Genomic DNA, 11,543 nt, shown 5'->3' with positions numbered 1-11,543 from the left:
GATGATCTCTAAATTCAGGTGGGATAAATTCAAGGTCATATTTTGGCTCTCGTGGACTTGTTTTCATTTTCTTCAGTTTCACTTTGAATTTGCATATGAGTAATTGATGGTCTGTTCTACAGTCTGCCCCTGGCCTTGTTTTCACTGATGATATGGAGCTTTTCCATCTTCTCTTTCCACAGATACCACCCTAGGACTCAGAAATTCCATATAAGGTATCACTGGCCCCAGATATGCCTGGAAGTAAGTGGGAAAACAGGAAGCCTGTTTCAAAGTCAGTGAAGAAGAAGTGACTAAACCCCAAATGCAGAGGTTCCCCTGCACACAGTCAGGCTGTAGAAGGCAATGGAGGGTAAAACCACAGGTCCTGGCCAGAGGTTCCGAAATGAAAGGTCATATTCTGAATCACGAAACCGCCTAGCCCTCTTCATCCACTCAGCACTGCCTGTGGGAGAGTCCTCCTGGGAAATCCAGAGAAACCACCAAGAGGCAGCGACCCAGGCAGGTTTCACCATCAGAACCACCAAGCCAGGCCACCTGCAAAGAGGCCTGGGAGGATGAGCCCTTTCTATTGTATCATTTCCAGAAGGAAGAAAAAAAAGACAGGTTACGTAAAAAGGATCAAGAATCAAAATGTGAACCACCCTCCAATACTGAAACTCAAAGGGAACACATGAGCAGGCATGTAAGCTTGCTGGTGACCACACTGGTCTACTGGTGAGTGGAAGAGTGGGGAAAGGCAGTAATGAAGAAATGGGCTGAGTTCAATGATGTTCCATAGACTCCCACTGACCTGGAGATGAGGGAGAGAAAAGGAAGGGCTGGTTGGTCTGAAGTGTGGTGAGACCTGAGTACTCCTGAGCCCATAGACAAGGAAATAGCCACAAAGGGCTAGAGCTGAGAGTGAAGCATCCAGCTGATATGAATGAGGGGAGATACACAAGAATGCCCAAACTTGCAGATAGTGTCCATGTGACCTAGCCTCAGTGGCTTGATAATCAGAACTTGACTAGAGGAAGATTTACAAAAACTATTTTTGATTAAGGAAACGAGTGTAAATTGCTACAATTTGAGGAACTTGACCTATATTATGGAGGTAGTAGCTCAAAATACTGAGAGGGAAGGAGTCTTCACATCAAGTATCAATCCTATCCCCTCTGTATACAGGGTAGATAGGGATGGGGAAACTTAGACATTGGCTTCATATAATAAGAGGGTGATAAAGGCACAAAGTGACTGACTTACAAATTTTCAAAAGGGAGTTTAGCTTAAGAGTGTGCAGGAGTAGAGTCCCCATTGAATATTTTTCATCTTGTCTAGACAGGTCTGGTGAAAAGAGATGGGGATAAGATTCTTATGATTCAATAGTAATTGTTATCATGAATGATTACGACTGTCACAACTGTAAAAGTAGAAGTTTTGTAACAAAAATGAGGGAATAGTTAATCTTATAGTTCAGAAACAAAGGACCCAAGGACCATCAAGGGAGAAGAGCAAAAGCAGAATGTGGGACACTATCCAGAGAAGCAGCAACAGCAGAGATGGAGGTAGAGATAAGGACATGGATAGATAAGAGCAGCTGAGGACTCTGGACCCATGGAAAGAGAGGTGCTGGGTGCTGGTAGCCAGGAGGCAGCCTTGCAGAATGTGTCCTTTGGTTGTTCAAATTATTATATATTTCTGAGTGGGTTTCTGTACAATCCCTCTCCCCCCACCAAAAAAAAAAAAACAGAGGGAATGGAAGCAAATACTGTTGAATGATGATGCACGGAGGAGATTGTAACACTGCAATAAAACAATGGTATAAAGCCGATGTTCTCCCAAGTAAACTATCACTCAGTTCACAATAAAAAATTTTTTTAAAAAAGAATCAGAATGTGTTCCAGCTTCTCACAGAGGCATTGAAATTAGAAGAAAATGAACGAGAGCCTTCAAAACTCCAGGAAAGAAATATATTTCTAGTCTAGGATTCTATACTCAGGTAGAGTCCTGGTGGCACAGTGGTTCAAGCACTCAGCTGCTAACCCAGAGGTCGGTGGTTTGAACCCACTAGTCACTCCAAAGGAAAAAGATGAGGCAGTCTGCTTCTATTCTGTCCTACACGGTCACCATGAGTCACAATCGACTGGACAGTGGTGGGTTTGGTTTTTTGGCTTATAACCAATTAGAAGAGAAATCCACAGGTTGGTGGTTCAAGCTCACCAGCCGCTCCTTGGAAACACTACATAGAGTCGCTATGATAAAGAACCGATTCGACGGCATGCAACAATAACAACAAAACAAGGAAATCAGCATGAATGTCAACTAAAGACCTCTTTGGACATACAATGTTTTAAACAGTTTTACTTCTCCCATACACTTTTTCCGTAAACTACCAGAGTTGCAAGTCATTCCATTCTAGCCCAATTAACAAAACTGAAACAAAGGAACGAGAAGGCAGCAGAGGAATCCTGCAAAGCAGCTTTGAGCACAGTCACCCAGACTCAGATGGAAGCCAGGCCCTTGAGGGCTTGAGAAGCTGACACTGGTAAAACCCTGAGCATCCTGAAAAGAGACAGACAACTGGCAGAGCACTGGGCATTACAGCCATACTGAAAAGGACCAAGAAGAGCAGAGCCAACAAACAGAAACCCCAGTGACGGAAAGCTGGACAAGAAAGGAAAGTGATCTTTAAAGATATGAATCCTCAGTCATGAAAAGCCGTACATGGATGTAAAATTGTTATTGTTAAGTGCCATCGAGTCGATTCCTACTCATAGCAACCCTGTACTGGGTTTCCTGTGGCAGCTGGTGGGTTTGAACTACAGACCTGTGCACAGCTCAGTGCTGATCCGATAACGCCACACCAGGAGTCCATAAAACTGTAGATGTCAATTATTCATCTAAACAAACTGACGGTGGGACTGTGTTGGGAGGAAGGTCTCTGGGTGGTGCCAGCAGTTTGCTCTCAGCTACGAGTCTAAAGCTGGTTGTGCAAACCCATCTAGTGGTGCCACAAAAAAAGGCCTGGTGATTTGCTTCTATTGAAACAACAACCAAGGAAACGCTATGGGGCAGTTCTGGTCTCTCACACCCCAGGTTTTTGGTATCTCCATTAGAAGGACTGGGGAATGGGAACTGGAGGGATGCTGAAGAAAAGTTAAATGCTCATCTCTCACGGTGAGCAGTTGACTCTGACTCAGTGCACGATGGTCGCTTAAAGTATAACCCAGGGAGCAGCTGAGGCCATGGCTGTGACTGCCCAGCTGTTTGTGGAAACCTGGGAGGGTCAAAATGTCAAGTCCTCAGCTGCAGAAAGAGATTTACAGTGTCTCCCCTAGGTTATCTTAAACCAGAGGACCTGCCAGAAAGTTAAGAGTACTGCCTTCAGCCATGTCAGTGAAAGTCAGAAACAGAGACGAGATCCATCAGGAAGAAATATCTGCAGGAATGCTGAGGAAAGGCTATCTGCAGGAAGGCTGCCAGAGACAGCAGGGTGCAAAGTGAAAGAAGCCCACTGCTGGGAAGCAGGCTGACAAAAGTTGAAGGATGACCCAGAGGGTAGAGCTGTGAAACTATCCCCAGACCTTGAAACCTACTCATGGAGTGTTTGGCTGCGTTTCAAAACTGCTCAGTCCAGTAACTCCTTTCTGCCTTCCTTCCAAGGTCTCCACTTTTCAAGAGCATGCCTGTGTCACACTGTGTGTTGGGAGTGCTGGGGACATAGACTTGTCTCTAATTTCACAGAGCCACAAAGGGAGGAAAGTGTGCCCCAGGTACAGTATGTAATAGACAACACACTGACACCTCAAGCATACTCGACTCAAGGTCGATGATGGGATTTGGGACTCGAGCAGAGCCTGTAATGGGACAAGACTTTGGAACCTTGGGATGGGGTGTGGATTGATGGTGGCCAGAGAGAATACTGGGGCAGGCAGAGAGCTTTTCCTTGAGCATGAATAGAACCTCTGAACAGGATGCTAGCACTGCCAAGATTAGGCTTTACGATGTAGCAAGAGATTTTGGCAAATGTAATTAAGTTTAGTAATCAGTTGATTTAGGGATCATCAAAAGGGAGATTATCCTAATGGGTCTAGCCTAAACCCCTGAGCCCTCGAAAAGCAGAGAAGTCAACTCTTCAAAGCACTGCCGGCATGAAGATGCACGGGGTCCTATGGAAAGGACATAAAAGCAATCTCTAGGAATTCTCCCGACAACAAGCATGGTGTTCTGGACACAGCTGTAAGCCCAGAGACTGTGGCCACCCAGGGGCTGGGGTGCTCAGCAGTGCTCCCCAGCATGATGGCAGAGTACTTCTGTTCTAGGGAACATACTTATCAGTGAGAATAACTTGCCATATGGTACGGCCATGCCAACTTTACTTGTGGCTACTGTTGCTGTATGCTGTCAGCTTGATTCTCACAGAGTAGAACTGCCAACTGTGGTTTCCTAGGCTGTCATCTTTACAGGAACAGATGACCATGTCTTTTCTTCTGTGGAGTTAGCTGGTGGGTTCGAACCATGGACCTTCTGGTAAGCAGTTGAGCGCTCCTTCCAAGTTTAGCAGATATGACCACACTGTCTACCCACATGGTCCAACAGTTAATAGTCATATCGGCACCAAGCTCTCACTGTACCTTTTTCTCACCAAACCTAAGTGTGCTTGGACTTCTGACATTACTACAAAACAAACAAAACACCATCTCTCCAAGGTCTTAATGTGTTTTTCTTTCCTTATAATTGATGAGATGGGGCATTTTGGGGGGGCTTCTTTTCCATCTAATAACCTCTTCTATGCAATGTCTGCACATTTTTTCCAGCTCATTTTTCTTCTATTGATTTTTTTAGATTTTTGTTGTCCTTATTTTAAAAAAAAAAAAATTAAAAACAACTCTTAAAACATGCTGGATAATAATCCTTTGTCATTCTTGTGTATCATAAAACCCTTCTCTCAGCTTGTAGGGCATGCTTTCACTCTGTTGTCAAGAAACAGAATCTCTTATATGTCACTCACTTTCTGTACAATTTGAGCAATTTTGTGCCTGCCTGGGAAAGTCTCCCCTGTGCTATTTGTTACTGATTACTAACTCATTGTTCTGTAGCCAAGCAGCTCTGGTGGTGCAGCAGTTAACCTGGCTTCTAGCCAAAAGGTCAGCAGTTCGAACCCACCAGCTGCTTGCAGGAGAAAGCTGTGGCAGTCTGCTTCTGTAAAGATGGACAGCCTTGGAACCCTCTGAGTTGTTCTCCTCCCTTCTACAGGGTCCTTATGAGTTAGGCTTGCTTGGATGGCAATTGGTTTGGTGTTTTAGACCTGTAGTCAGAGAACATGCTGTGACAGATACACTTGGAAACATTCTGGGACTTACTTTATAATATGTTGTTGTTGTGAAGTGCTATCAGGTCAGTTCCAACTCACAGCAACCCTGTAGAGGGTTTCCAAAAGTAGCTGGTAGGCTTGGCTACTGACCTTGTGGTTGGCAGTCCAGTACATATCCTACACAAGGATTCCCTTTATAATCTAGCATGTGGCTAATTTTTTTGTACCTGCCATTGCATCTTAATGCTTGAGAATGGAGTCCTGGAGTGGCACTGTGGGTTAATTCGCTGGACTGCAAACTCAGTTTGAACCACAAGGTCAGCAGTTCAAGTTCACCAGCTGCTCCTCGGAAATCCTATACAGGATTGCTGTGGGCTGGAACTGACTTGATGGCACTTAACAACAACAATGCTAGAGAATAATGTGTGTTCTCCAATTGGTCAGTGGAGGTTCTATAATAAATGCCCACTATATCAGAAATAAGGAGCTCTGGTAGCACAGTGGGTTACAAGTCAAGCTGCTAATTTCAAGGTCAGAAGTTTAAAACTACCAGACATTCCCCAGGAGGAAGAGGAGGCTTTCTGCTCCAGTAAAGATTTACAGCCTCGGAAACCCTATGCAGGGTCACCATGAGTCGGAACTGAATTCATGGCACACCACCACATCAGAACGGACTCCTGATGTGGTGCTGTAGGGTCAATACTGGACTATGAACCACAAAGTCAGTGGTTCAAACCTTCCAGCTGCTCCTCAGAAACCTTGTACAGGGTCACTATGAGTCAGAACCGATTCGACAGCACTTAACAACACATCAGGAATGGCAAACCATGGTGGAGTGTTTAAGTATTGTCTATAGCTGATTTCAACTGTAAAGGCAGAGTTGAATCGTAGCAGAAATAGTATGGCCAAACCAAGCTGAAGATACTTACTACTTGGCCCTTCACAGGAAGAGTTGTGAGCCCCTGCACTGGACTGTTAATGGTATTCAAAAATTCCCCTCACTCATATGGTTTGGTCTCCTTGATATCAATTAATGAAAGAGCTGGTTTTAAATCTCCTGTGATACTGATAAATTTGGCATTTCCAAATTTTCACCTGAGTTTTGTTATTTTAGGTAGAGGTTAATTTATTAAGTGCAGGCAAGCTGTAAATTGTGCTGGTTTTCTAGTACATCCTTTTCTCTGCCACAAATGCAGTAGCCCTGCTTATCCTTGTTGCTGTTGTTAAGTACCATGGAAACAGTTCTGACTCATAGCAACCCTGTATAGGGGCTTCAAAGTAGTCTTATAGGGTTTCCAAAAAGTAGCTGGTGGGTTTGAACCAGTGACCTGGTGGTTAGCAGTCCAGTGCTACTGTTTTATTTTTATGAAAGTGTCAATCATAGGTTTAATTTTAGAACAGGCATTTACATAAGGGTTTTGATGTGCATGCCTATTGAGCACTGCAGAAAATGCACAGAGCTTTCCAAGCTTACAGAAGAGAAAGGTATTAGACAACCCTGATAAGGAGCTAAGGAAAAAGTAAAAAACTGTTTACAAAGGGAGTTCAAGAGGCAGAAGCTGCTCCAAGAGATGTGGTCTCTAAAACTGCTCCGGAACGCTGCTTCACTGACATCAATGTCATGTTCCAAGCTCAACTTCTTGAACTCCACCACTTGGAAGAAGATATGTTCAAGGATGTGTGTGGCATCCTGTTGGATCTTTGGTAGTCTGTTGGTCACACCAAGAACATATCACCACATTTCTGGACATACAATTCTAGGTTTCCTCAGTACACTTATTAGTAATCCAAGCAAGCTGGGCCTTCTCAGAGGAGAATGTCTCATCTAAGTCAAACAGCTCCAGAGGAGGAGGTGGTAGTTCCCTAAAACTAGGAGGGAAAACAGCTGGCCGCAGGGCTGGCAGCGGCATCTCAAACTGTGGTTGGATGAGCTGGAGAGGTTGGTGATTCACGTTTAGCTCTTCATGAGCCTAGACGACATAGATGAGGGAGGTGGTATCCAGCTGGTTTATGGACAGGTCGAAGAGGGTGGTGAAGTCCTGCAGGTTCTCCTCGCCCTCCTGCAGACACACTAAGAGCCGTTCTGACAGGGTGGCTGTGTCAGGCAGCATCATGTAGTTGGAAATCTCTGGGTCCTCAGCAAAAATCTGGTTTATGTGGATGTCCCCTGTTGTAAGCTACTGGAAAACAACATCCACGATGTTGCTGTTTTCTTCTTTATCACTTAATATGTGGCATGAGCCAACTGCTGCCAGCTTTCCACCTTGGTTCTTAGAATGATGGAAAGCAGACAGAGCTTGTGGACAGAGCAGCCACTGCGGTTTCATGACACTCAGTGTTGTCACTGAAAGGACAGACAAAGGTGAGCGCCTGGGTATTGTTTCCACTACTCTCCCCTCCCCATCAATGATCCCAGGCATGGCTTTCCCTGCTGCTCAGCTAATTTCCCTGTTCAAGACTCCACTGGAAATTAGGGCTTCTTTAGAATGAAAATACTTGTAATATACATTTCTAACCACAGCATCATTATTAACCATGATTCCATATCCGTCTAGTGGAAAGTTAATATTGGTGTCAAATCTGGATTCTCCACCTTCTCCTAGCATTTCAAGGATGTCTCCACCACCATCAAGATACTGCTTCAAGACTTCAAGCTCAGCTGCAGTAAGTTTTTCCCTTGGCCCAGCTGTAATTCAGTTTTACCCCAATTAACTTCTCAGATACGATCTCCTCTTTTAAGTCCTGAATCTTCCAACTACTTCAAAGTCTTTTCTGAATGGATTTATAACCATTGTTGGTGTAAAGAGCTCCTTTTTGGACGCATTGAAAAGAATGATGCTCTGAAGCTCTTTCTGTCTAGTTACCTGAGACTCAGTGACCACCATCTTTACCTGACGCCACCCAACATATGGCGGCCAGGTAACCAAAGACCACTTAGCAATGGTGTGAACAAACAGACACACTGGGAGGGCCAGTGCTATTGTTTTATAGCTTCTGTTGTTGTTGTTGTCAAATGCAGTTGAGTAAATTCTGACACATCGCGACTCTATCTAGGATTTCCAAGAAGCAGTTGGTGGGTTTGAACTGCTGACCTTGTGGTTCACAATCCAGTGTGGATCCTACAGCACTCAATAAGGCTCTTCTATCTAGTCTTTGTTAACTCCCACCACAGGACTGGGTTGTTGTTATCGTTGATAAGTGCTGTTGAGTAGGTTCTAACTCTTAGCAACCCTATATAGGGTTTCCAAGGAACAGCTGGTAAATTTGAACCTTGGTTTGCAGTTCAAACCAAGCTTGCATTCAACTGCTTATCCTACAGGGCCACACTAGTGCGCTTCAGGAATGCATTAGGATATGAGACTCTAATTCAGGGATTGGTGGGTTTTGCCATTCCATTGGATTTAAAATGAGACACCTCAAAAGCAGAAATTAGGTTCTCACTTGTTGTTGTTGTTGTTATGTGCTGTGGAGTCGGTTCTGACTCATAGTGACCCTACACAGGGTTTCTGAGGCTGTAAATCTTTACGGGAGCAGACCGCCTCATCTTTCTCCCGCGGAACTGCTGGTAGTTTCGAACTGCTGACCTTGCGGCTCACAGCCTGATTCAATCCTGCAGTTCAAACAGACCTTGCAGTCCAGCGCATTAACCCACAGTGCCACACCAGGAGACCCTCCACTTTACCAAGCATGATATCCTTCTCCAGGAACTGAGCCCTCTTATTAACATATCCAAAGTATGAGAGACAAAGTCTCATATTCCAGGCTTCTAGCTTTTGAGTTATGGTGTTAGAGGAGAATACTGAGAGTGCCATGGGCTTCCCATAGAATCAACAGATCTGTGTTGGAAGAAGTGCAGCCAGAGTGCTCCTTGGAGGCCAGGATGGCCAAACTTCGTCTCTCATACTTATTGTCAGGAGGGACCAGTTGCTTGAGAAGGATATCTTGTTTGGTAAGGTGGAGGGTCAGAGAAAAAGAGGAAGACCCCCAACGAGATGGATTGGCCAAGTGATAGCATCAATGGGCTCAAGCATGGCAATGACTGTGAGGCTGGCCCAGATTGAGCAGTGTTTCGTTCTGCTGTGCATAGGGTCGCTATGAGTTGGCACCGACTCAATGGCACCTAACAACAACAACAACAAGGAGCATTCTTGCTATACTTCTTCCAACATAGATTATTCTTCTCCAACATCATAACTCAAACACATCAATTTCTATGGTCTTCCTTATTCACTGTCCAACTGTCATATGCATATGAGGCTATTGAAAATACCATGGCTTGGGTCAGGCACACCTTAGTCCCCAAACTGGTATCTTTGCTCTTAAACACTTTAAAGAGTTCTTTTGCAACAGATTTGTCTAATGTAATACACTGTTTGATTTCTTTACTGCTGCTTCATGAGTGTTGATAGTGGATCCAAGCAAAATTAAGTCTTTGACAACTTCAATCTTTTCTCCATTTACCATGTTACTTATTGCTCCAATGGTGAGGATTTTTGTGTTCTTTACATTGAGTTACAATCCATACTGAAGGTTGTGGTCTTTGATCGTCATTACTAAATGTTTTAAGACATATTCACTTCCAGCAAGCAAGGTTATATCCTGTGCAAATCACAGGTTGTTAATGAGTTTTCCTCCACTCCTGATGCCACATTCTTCATATAATCCAGCTTCTCTGATTATTTTTTCAGCCTACAGACTGAATAAGTATGGTGAAAAAATACAGCCCTGGCACACACCTTTCCTGATTTTAAACCATTCAGTATCCCCTTGCTCTGTTCCAACAACTGCTTCTTGGTCTCTGTACAGATTCATCATGAGCACATCAAATGTTCTGGAATACTCAGTCTTCGTGACATTATCCATGGCTTTTCATGATCCACACAGTCAAAAGCCTTTGCACAGTCAACAAAGCACAAGTAAACATCTTTCTGGTATTTTCTGCTTTCAGCCAAGATCCAGCTGATGTCAGAAATGATATTCCTAGTTCCATGTTCTTTTCTGAAACTAGCCTCAGTTTTTGGCAATTCCCTGTTGATATTCTGCTGCAACCATTTTTTAATCATCTTCAGCAAAATTTTACTTGCATGTGATATTAATGATATTGTTCAATGGTTTCTGCATTCTGTTTAGTCATTCTCTTTGTAATGGGCACAAATACAGATCTCTTCCAATTGGTTGCCCAGTTAGCTGTCTTCCAAATTTCTTGGTATAGATGAGTGAGCACCGCCAGTGCTTCATTAACTTGTTGAAAGATTTCAATTTGTATTCATTCAATTCCTGGAGGCCTGGTTTTCACCAATGCCTTCAGTGTAGCTTAGACTTCTTTTTTCAGGACCATCAATTTTAGATCATACCCTATTTCTTGAAATGGTTGAACATGGATCATTTCTTTTTGGTACAGTGACTCTGTATTTCGTCCCTCTTTTGATGCCTTCATCGTTCAAAATTTTGCCCACAGAGTCTGCAATATTGAAACCTGAGACTTGAATTTTTTTCTTCAGTTTGAGAATTCCAGGTCTTTACACATTTCATTATAATACTTTGCTTTGTCTTCTCAAGATCCCCTTTGAAGTTTTCTGTTCAGCTCTTCTACTTCCTCATTTCTTCCATGCATTTTAACAACTTTACACTGAAAGAGCAAGTTTCAGTCTCCTGACATCATTTTTGTCTTTTCTTTCTTTCCTGTCTTTTTATTGACCCTTTGCTTTCTTCCTGTATAATGTTCTTGATGTCATCCCACAACTCTTCTGGTCTTTTGGTCATAAGTGTCTAATGCATCAAATCTGATCTTAAGATTGTCTCTAAATTCAGGTGGCATATGTTCAAGGTCATATTTTGGTTCTTGTGGATTTGTTTTAATTTTCTTCAGCTATAGTCTGAACCTGTTGTTGTTAAGTGCTGTTGAGTCGATTTCTACCCATAGCAACCCTGTATAGGGTTTTCAAGGAGCACCTAGTGAGCTTGAACAACCGCCCTTGCAGTTCAAATGGCTTTGCAGTCTGGCAAATTAACCCACAGCACCACACCAGGACTCCACAGTCTGAACTTGCTTATGAACAACTGATGGTCTGTTCCACAGTCAGCCCCTGGCCTTGTTTTGGCTGAAGATACTCAATTTTTCCATGGTCTCTCCCTACAGATGTAGTCAATTTGATTCCTCTGTGCTCCATCTGGTGAGGTCCATGTATGTTGTTGTTGTTGTGAAGTACTGTTGAGTCAGTTACGAGCCATAGCGACCCTGTATAGC

At 43.6% G+C, this 11,543-nt stretch overlaps 1 protein-coding gene and 1 pseudogene across 1 annotated transcript in view; both read right to left on the bottom strand.

Moving 5' to 3' along the window:
* Window positions 1-8,181, bottom strand: part of LOC102833493 — a 33,942-nt pseudogene extending 25,761 nt beyond the window's left edge.
* The window catches only part of RADIL (Ras association and DIL domains), an 82,136-nt gene that overhangs the window by 49,260 nt on the left and 21,333 nt on the right, over window positions 1-11,543 (bottom strand). The window lies entirely within an intron of this gene.

This window comes from Chrysochloris asiatica, unplaced genomic scaffold (genome assembly GCF_000296735.1).
Source record: "Chrysochloris asiatica unplaced genomic scaffold, ChrAsi1.0 scaffold00034, whole genome shotgun sequence".
In the NCBI taxonomy this organism is placed as follows: domain Eukaryota; kingdom Metazoa; phylum Chordata; class Mammalia; order Afrosoricida; family Chrysochloridae; genus Chrysochloris; species Chrysochloris asiatica.
Note: the sequence above shows the minus strand (reverse complement) of the source record. Positions and strands in the feature narration are given on the sequence as shown.